The sequence below is a fragment of the Anser brachyrhynchus genome (genome assembly GCF_964034855.1).
Source record: "Anser brachyrhynchus genome assembly, chromosome: 21".
Classification (NCBI taxonomy): Eukaryota; Metazoa; Chordata; class Aves; order Anseriformes; family Anatidae; genus Anser; species Anser brachyrhynchus.
Window position 1 is genome coordinate 6,381,561 of NC_137714.1, and position 9,193 is coordinate 6,390,753.

Here is a 9,193-nt window from a genome sequence, read left to right on the forward strand (position 1 = left end):
TGGTTTCAATGAAAACATGGAAAAAAAAATGTGGAAAAATCTAGACACTGATTCATGTTTTGATGAAAACTCAGAAAGCCACAAGCCCGCACATCCACCCCCTGCTGCCCACTGTGTGCTGATCACTCCTGATTTCTGGAGACGCCGAGGCGATCGCCTCTGCCCAGCAGGGCAGTGTGCTCTCTCAAGCTGGCAGCGAGGCTGATGGACACCTCCTCATTTATGGCCCCAAGCCCCACCTTCTGCTGGTCCCTGCAATTCCCCACTTGGCTTGACAGCCAAGACCCAGGGAATGTGAGTCCTGTTACAGCATCTGTTTATTTTCCAGGCAGCAGGCTGATGTGCGGTACTGAAATCTGAAGTGCTGGGTAAGTGGAGGAGCCCCGCACAAAGTCCCTCCAGTGCAAAGTGCACCGTACTTAAACAACAGCGGGGGCTGGAAAATTAATAACATCGCGTTTTTTAAATAAAGGGGAAGGTTGTTGTTGTTGCTCGTGATCAATTGATTTGGGATGGTGCCAAATGGCTCCAGTTGGCTTTGAAGCATTGTAGCAGAAGACACTGCAAAAACATTTATCCAGAACAGATCCTAGCCACAAGAGTTACAAATATTTACTTTATATATTTACTTTAGGGAAAGACTCAAGCCAGAGATAGTAGATCTTGATTGCAAACATACCAGCAATTGAGGTGCTAAGAATTGGAGGTTTGGGTCTAATCTTTCTGATTTTATCTTGTCTAATAAATTTGTCTTTCTTTCCATGCCTTGACCTCAATAAAACAAATGTTCTGTGCTCTGGAAAACACCCATACAACTGTGTCACACTGAGCTCCAGGCCCAAATCCCTGGCTCTGCTAAGATCAGGGAGGCCAGGAGCTAAACCAGACTTAGATTCATTTCTGTCTTTTGTAGTTCCTCAGATATTTACACTCTGTACACTCACGTGCAGTTTTTTTCAGCTCGCTCTGCCCTAATCTGCAGCTAGTCTCAGAGAGTTCCTTATCAAGTAGCTTCTCTCTGAACAGTGCAGTGTGACCCTTCCTAAAAGCAAACCTGGCTGAGCTTGGCTGTAAAGTAGGGGAAATCTTCTGCCATGCAGGGCATTTCCCAGTTCTGGGGTGCCGTGCACAAGAAGTTAGGGAACTTACAGGAATTCTGGTTTTCCTTACCATTCTTAACCCCTGGTTTCATAGGGACTCCTGGCTGGTATGGTGGTTGGTTGGCTTTTATCTTTCTCTTTCTGACTTGCCTGCTGGCATACTATTCTGCAGAGCTTTTCAGGGTGGTGGGTGTGAGAGGACAGCCTGCTCTCCACCCCATCAGGTTTAAATGGTCGGGGTAGCCAGCTCCTTAACCCAGATGCAGTCACGCCTGGAGCCCTCCTTCTGCAAGTGCAAAGCCAGGTCTACTCCTGCGTGCTGGGGCAGTGAGATATTGGGGCTGGACATTGGTTAATGCAGCCTGCTGTGCTGGTCACTTTATTATTTCGAAGAAGGACAGCCTACTCATTATAGTCAGGACTCATGGAGCCGACCACCAGATTAGTCTGTAACCAAGGGCAGCCCTGCCAAACCATGGTCTGCAATGCACTGAGCTCTTGATGTGCTGTGCATCTATTATTCCAACAGAACCCAGTGGAAATAGTTCTTAAAATGAAAGCAATAACCACCCTGTGCCTCAGCTTCTCTCGCAGCAAGCAGATAATAACATTATCTCTTCCAAGGGCATTGTGAAGCAAAGCTATCAAAGACCTTCGGCACCCAGGCATGGCAGGATCTGGGGAAGTATGTGATTATCTTACACTCTATAAAAGGCCAATCTGGCTCCTGAAAAGCTTCAACAAAGCAAAACCCATAGCTGGAAGGTTTATGAGGACAGGGAAAGGGGTAAGAAAACAATAACCAAGATCTAATTTCTTAGGAGTAACGGATAGTCCCGGGAGGGTACAATTGAAGTCTGTAATAGCTGCAGATAAGATCAGACTGAGTTACTATTTTCAGCCAATCTCAGACATCAGGACTGGAGGCACCGAAATAAATTCTAAAACCTGAGACAAATGAAATGCAGTCATCAAGAAGCTGCAGGGTCTCAAAGAGCAAGAGACAGCGAGAAATACATAAATATTGCAACTGGGTGGAACTAGCCACTAGGCAGGGCTGTCCTGTCCCAGTTGTCCTAAGTGCTGGGGTCACTAAAGAAGAGATAGATGCTTGTTTGGGGAAGGACTGAGATGAAAAGGAGGAGCCTGAAGGGGTAAAATGACCTTGATTTTAATTCCAGCTGTGACAGGGGGAACTTTATCCTCATTACAGTGCACCACCAACAGATCTCTGTTCCATTTGCTTTTGAAAGTCAGCAGGGCACAACAAAAGAGCCGAATTTAGCCCAGAGGTTGCACTTCTTCTGCCCAAGAAGTGGGCAATGCCTGCGTAAAGAAAGGCTGTGGTCCCAGGCTGGAGTCCCACGTGGGCTACACCAAGGAGCAGTGAGACAAGCAGGGGTGAAGTTTGCATGTTCTCAGCAGAGGGATGGCAGGGTGGAGAGTGGAGGAGAAGGATCCCAGGACCATCCAAGAACACCAGGACGCACTCCCTGCACTACGACAGCAGTGGGGCACGCTTTCAGCTGCCTCTTTCCAAACACAAGGCCCAGAGAAGCACATCGTCTGGGCCCCAGGGCATTAGGCTTGTTTAGGCTGGAGAAGAAAGGTTTGGGAGGCCTAATAGCGAGCTTCCAATACCCGTGAGAGGTCATCAGGAAGATAGAGCCAGGCCCTTCACACTGGTATACAGCAGGAGGTTGAGAGATAATGAGCATGAGTTGAAATAAGAGCAGTTCAGACAGGATTTAGAGATTATTTTTTTCACCATGCCAACAGTCAAGTACTAGAACAGCTTGCCCAGAGAGTTTGTGCAGCCTCCATCTATGGAGGCTTCCAAAACCCAAGCAATAAAGCCGTGAGTAGCCTGGTCTGCCCTCAAAGCTGGCTCTGCTTTGAGCAGCAGGATGGACTAGAGATCTCCTGAGGGCTCCTCCAACCCATCCTAGGATTGACAGCAAGTCTGCCTCCACTCATCCTTGGCATGCACAGGGATCAGCCTTGGCCAGGGCACATGACAAATGCGAGATTACATCACCAGGCAGGGGAATGCTTGGGAGACATCCCATCACTTGCTTTACATCAGTTCCACATTGGCTTGTGCCGAGAGCACCCCACCCAGTCCATGTGGATCTGTTCACTCCCTACCTCTGACAGCTTGTTTATTCAAAAGCATTTGGCTCGCAATGCCTTGCAGATGAAATAAGAGATCAAAGGCCTTAATTTCCTTTCCTCCCACTGCATTCCCCTTCCACATTCAGGGTAGGGTTCACGTTGACCAAGGAGCTCTTCATGGCCTGGGGAGAACCCCCAGCAAAAGAGCAGGCATAAGCCAGAAGCAGGTTGGAGGTAGCTGCAGATTCTTCAGTTGTGCGAGGCTGGGCGGGCAGCAGTTGGATGTAGGATTACTCAGAGTTGAAGGAAAAAAAAAAAAAAAAAGCTCAGAGGCATTACAAAACAGATGCAAAGCTATCTGGAAGGTCCTGTCCCGGTAGATGGGCCTACAAGAAACGTTAGGTCAGTTCTATGAGGACTGGGAGCTGAAGGGAGTCACTTCATTTAGTTCAGACACTGACTGGGACTCCCTTTACCAGAGAACTTCCCAGGCTTTACCCACCCTGGTTGTACCTCTATCAGAAAGCTTGGTGTGATGGAGTCAGAAGGGAGCTGAGGCACAAGAAGCCCCCGGTGACAACCCTACAGCATCCCTCAGACCCACGCACCTTCTGCCTTGACACAAGCCAACTGTCCGGGAGCACCTCGTAGCCACAAGGCTGAACTCAGGGTCAGAATCCCAGCCACAAAGGGTCACAGACCGTAAGGGACTGGCTGACCTTGCCTTCAGGAGCAAAATCAAGGAGCAGAGCCACATTTCTCTGGTCCCGCTCAGGCCCCCAGGCTGCCGTGGCATCTCTGCAGCAGCAGCGGGCTCTTGAAGTGTCCCCACGTACCCGTTCCTTGAATTGTTCTTCCCTCTCCTGACTGCAAACAACCTGTGATTCACTGATTTCTTTCTAAGCAAACACGCAACCCCTTCCATGCAATCAGAGTTTGTTTACTTCCCGGCTTCCCCTTTCATGTGAGGCCTATGGCTTTCCATTTCTCTTCAGGCATCGAACACTAATTTCACTTGGCTTTTGTCAGAGAAATGGGCTGGAACACAGAGTCATAAACAACTAGATCAGTAACACTTATGTTTATTTAAAAGGCAGTTATGTGTTGGCTTTTTTTTAACTGTCATCTTTTAACTCTTCAAATCCAACATCTTTCTGTAGCCGTGTAGTTTCCCTCTCTGGCTTTACAGAGCAAGAAGAAGAAGAAAACAAGCAAAATATATAGAATTTAGGATAAAATGATCATTTTGTAATCATTGATCCCTGGAAGTCCATCCTGCATTGCACCAGCATTGTGTACTTACTGAGTGCACACACCTGCGTTTGGAGGCTCATGCCCTTACAGCGAATGAAGTTAGATAACCAGGCTAGAGGGAAGGAAATGGGAGGAAACTTATTGCTTCTTTGGCTCCACAGATCTAGAACAAACCAGTGAAATGGGCTTGGGCAAACAACGTTTTTACGTAACTGCACGGGGAGCAGTCACAAAGTGCAGCTTTGGCAGGGACACGAACCTCAAGTGCACAGCCAGACACCCACCTGGACTCACAGTCTAACCTGGAGGCATTGTTTCAATATTACGATTCTCCCTTGAACATTTCATGACTACAAAGACTTTCCTCTTCTCATTCCTGCCTTCACAAAGCAGGTGGAAATGCGAACTAAATGCCTGTGTTTGGAGACTTGTGCAGATGCTGAAGCGATGCAGACCTGCTAGGTGAATCTCTCCTTCAGGCTTCCTGCCTTCTCACTTCTGCTCTCTGTTGTTTGAGACTCCAATAAATGCCATTAGTTTCAGTACCTGTTGCTACGCATGCCCCTCTCAGATGGGGGATTAGGGCCATTGACTCTATTTTCCCTTGGCTGCCTAACAAAGCCAATGTGTTGCTTCTGCCCAGCCCTAAATCAGCTCTGAAGCTCCCCACGGTGAAGGCTGCAGCACCCCACTGGTGAATGCCTCCTCTTTCCAAAGCTTTCAGATTTGCACAGAGCATTTTCTTGTCCTTGGGGAATGTTGGAAAGAAAACAGTGTTGTCGATAACTGTGAATTGCGCTAATTGGGATATTTAATACTTGCTTGCAATTGCACTGGTGCTGAAACCATCATACCCTGGCTATAAAAGACCCTAGTGTCAGAAATACAGTAGAGTTTTTCATGCCAACTGCTGTTCTGGGTTATGGCTCCAGTCTGGCTGCATTGCTCGGTTAAATATGTTATTAGAAAATTAAACCGACAAAGACGAAGTTACAGCAATGTTCTATCTGAGCCCAACCCACAGAGGGCTGGGACATCCATCACAGAGCAGGGCATTGCATCCTAGGTCAGCCTAGGCCTGATCCTGCAGCGTCTCTGAGGCTTAGCATCTCTGCACCCTGCAACCCATCGCTCTTGTTCGCAGGGGCCCGAGCACCTTGTGTCCTGCTGGCTCAGGGCACAGGCAGAGGAGCAGACGCTGTTTGCTTTCTCTCCTCTGTTCCTGTTCCCAGCAATGCACTGGGACACAGCACCCTTTAACAAAGCTCTTGCTACGTGCCCTTTTCTCCGCATAGGGCCAGCAGGGGCCCCTTGCAAGAAAGCTGACATAATCTGCTCCTTACAGCCCATCCAAAACAGGGCAGCTTTGCCAAGGCCACCAGCAAGCAAGAAAATTTCCCAGTCATGAAGCAGTTTTTGGACTGGGCATGTTTGCTGTTTGCAGGCTGGCCTGAGCCCATTCGCTCTGTTCCCAGTGGCTGCCCAGTGCTCTTGTACTGGCCCAGCACGGATCTGAACTCACTGCTTCTGGGTGCCAGAGGCTTCACAGACCATTAGATCGTGGGCCATTTAGGCAAACTCATGCCATGCTTGCTCCACTCACTGCAGCCGACACATGGGGCTCTCCTAGCCAAGCCAAAGCCCACTGGAGATGCATGAAATTTCTTAATCAGGAATAAAAGGAAACTTGTCACTCCGTATGCGAGATGAAAATTGATTTTGCAAGTGTGAGTGTACTTGGTCCAGTGGGCTATGTTTGATGAGAAATAATTTGTTAGCACAGGGAGTTTGGGTGCTGGGGGAGTGGATCAATATCTGATTTAGTATTTCCTCTGTCAAGAAGCCGAAGTGATTGATCCGCTTTGCAGCCTGCCTGATTGTTTAGAAACCCCACTATATTAAATGAAACCAATTGATTTTTTCTCCTGTGTACTTCTTACTTGGAGGAGCTGTAAAACAACAGAAAGAGAGCAGGGAAGAGTATCGTCTTGCAGCCATCAAACCTACTGGGCTTTCTCCCTCTCAGATTCTGCAGTGCCGCTCAGCCAAGCTTTCTGCAGAGGTGGAGCCAGGGGCCAAGCCAAAATGGCAAATGGTAATCCAAACCCCTTCCAAAGGGGTTTATGGATGAGACAACGACAGGCAGTGTCCTCTGTCTGGTATGGCACTGCTAGCGGGCGCCGTGGTAATGCTCTGATTTATACATTCATTTCCTACTCTCATCTGTGGTTTTGAGTCCCCAGCTCTGTAGCAGCACGTTCTGCACAAGGACATGGGCTCGCAGAGGAAAGATGGAATAACAGAGATGTGCGCGAGCCACTTTTTTAAAAACCCACAAAAGAAAAACAAACAAACAAAACCAAACAAACACGCCAACCACACACAACATGAGAACCACCACTTTTTCTGCCGCGTTGGAGCTGCAAGCATTATAGTCAAGGAGAGGAGAAGATAAAATCTGCCCACCCGCAGCAGAACCCACGATGTTGATGAAGAGAAGGGATGGAGGCAGAAGGGATGGAGGCAGAAAGCAGAGAGGAGGACCAGGTCATTGCTTCCAAGGTGGGGACGGAGCAAGAGTGCAGTAAAGCTGCAAGGGCTCAGCAAATTTAAGGCAAACTCTGCAAATGGCCTGCTTACCACTGCTGAATGGACTCCAGGAGGGGAAAGCAAAAATTTCCCCCTCGTTGGACAGACTGCTGTCATTCCTACCCATAGCTTATATCAGCACAACATTTCTCGCTTAAGGAACCGCTTTGCTGCCCACGCCGAGCCACCTTGGAGGGCTGCAACCAGTTCCCAAGAACACACAACTTGGTTCATTGTCTCAATATCCTGACGTACTCTGACTTGCTCATCTCCCCGGGGTTGTTTTTCTGCTTGCCCGGTGCTTCTGACCCCAGCCCACCCTGCCTTTGCACTGAACTGCAGGTGTTTGCTGGCAAAACGTTGTCCGCACCGAACGAGGCCGATTTGTATCTGCTGAAATTGCCTGTTGTGAATTCATCCCCTTGCTCTAGAAATCAGGATGAAAATCTCTGTCTTTAAAGTGCAAAATGTTAATTTATTTGCAAAATAGCGTGTTTTGGTCTTTCAGTTTGAAGCGGCATTCCATTCGGGAGTCTATCTACTGAATCTTAATTAAAAAATGGGGAAGAACCCTAACCTAAAACAGCATGTTTAATTTTCTCCTGTTGCTTTGGCTCAACTCAAAGTAAGTATTCTTTCCTAAATTCTCAGTGAGTCAGGAAACAGAAAAAGCAACTTTTCGTGCAGTTTTACTCTACATCCCTCTCAAACTGCAGAACTGCTCTGCACTTCAAGCACTGGCCTAGCTGAGCCGCGATCTGCCAGAAGTCATCTCTGCAGCGAGCACAGGAATTAACTCTTCTCATTTCAGAGCATCAGAGACAAAGAGGAATGTGAGCACTGAACAAGGACTGAGAACAACCAGGCCTTGAAGAGAAAGAAGACCCCAGAAAGTCTTGCAGGACATCCCCGGCAGCCAGCAGTGCATGCTTCTCACGTAAGAGGGCACTGGCGTGTTTTTAATTGGGAGCAAGTTCCCTCATCACAGCCTGCCGAAGTTCCAGCTCATAAGCAAATGCGAGGGAATAAAGAATACTGAGGCTTAAATCTGGCCACAGTACATAAATTCTGTTTGCAAAGACACCCTCTGATGAGCCTCCAGAAGGTAGGGGCAGAAAGGCTTTTCAAAAAGGAGGGATTGAGATAAACACCGAGGAGCTGAGTCAAATTCTGATTTCAGGCTCTGCCGTGTATACCTGGGGTCGGACTCCCAGCGTCCATGGTGTTACTTCAGATCTCACTCCAAGGTTGCTGAGAACTGGATGTAGGTCACGGAACTGAGCAGGAATTGGCTGCAAAAATGCTCCTCTTGACTGAGAGCCAGACTGGTTCTGAGGTTGGATTCAAAGTTTGGGGTCACGTTCAAACACACTCTGGAGTCCAAGTGCAGAGATATGAAGGCTTGCTGTCTTCATATGGAAGGAGAATTCCCAACAGCGTTCTCAGATGGTGAGATTTTTGCCAAGCACTGGAGCTGGTGACCATCTTTGACCTCAAGGTTTCTTCTGAGATGCAGTTATCATGGGGATCCCCTTGTGCTCCCAGCTCACTTCCAGTAGTCTCCATTTTTCAGGCTTATGCACAGAAGGGGAAGTGTTCCTGGCTGAAGACAAGCAGAACCCAAACCACTCAGGCAGCACAACCGATTCGGAAACGGCTTCGTTAGCTCTGACTGATAGGGAACACCCCGAGCAGGACGGGTCACCCAGAACAGTGCCAGCTCCAGACTGCTCTGGATGTAGCTGATGTGCATGACAAAACCAAACCCGTGGGAATCTGGGGAGTGGATTTGGAGGAATTAAAGCTCCCCCCTAAAACTCTTCCCCAAACAATCTTCCTATGATAAGCAGTACGCATCCTTTTCCAGCATACGTGCCAAAAAGTATTAGCAGCAGTGATAATAGCATCAGGCACATCACTCTCCAGGTGGAAAAAATGCCTCCCTTGGAAGGGAGCCTGCACAAGGTGGAACCAAAATTTAGTTATCAACCCTCTTTTCAGGATTTAATTGCTGCCTCCACCTCTCCCTAAAATTCTGAAGGCAAGGGAGTACCAGCAGCTCAGAGCCCATGGTGCCTGTTGCAACAGCAAGAGTTTTTCCTCTGTTTCTGCTCTTACTTAAAATCCCCATTCTT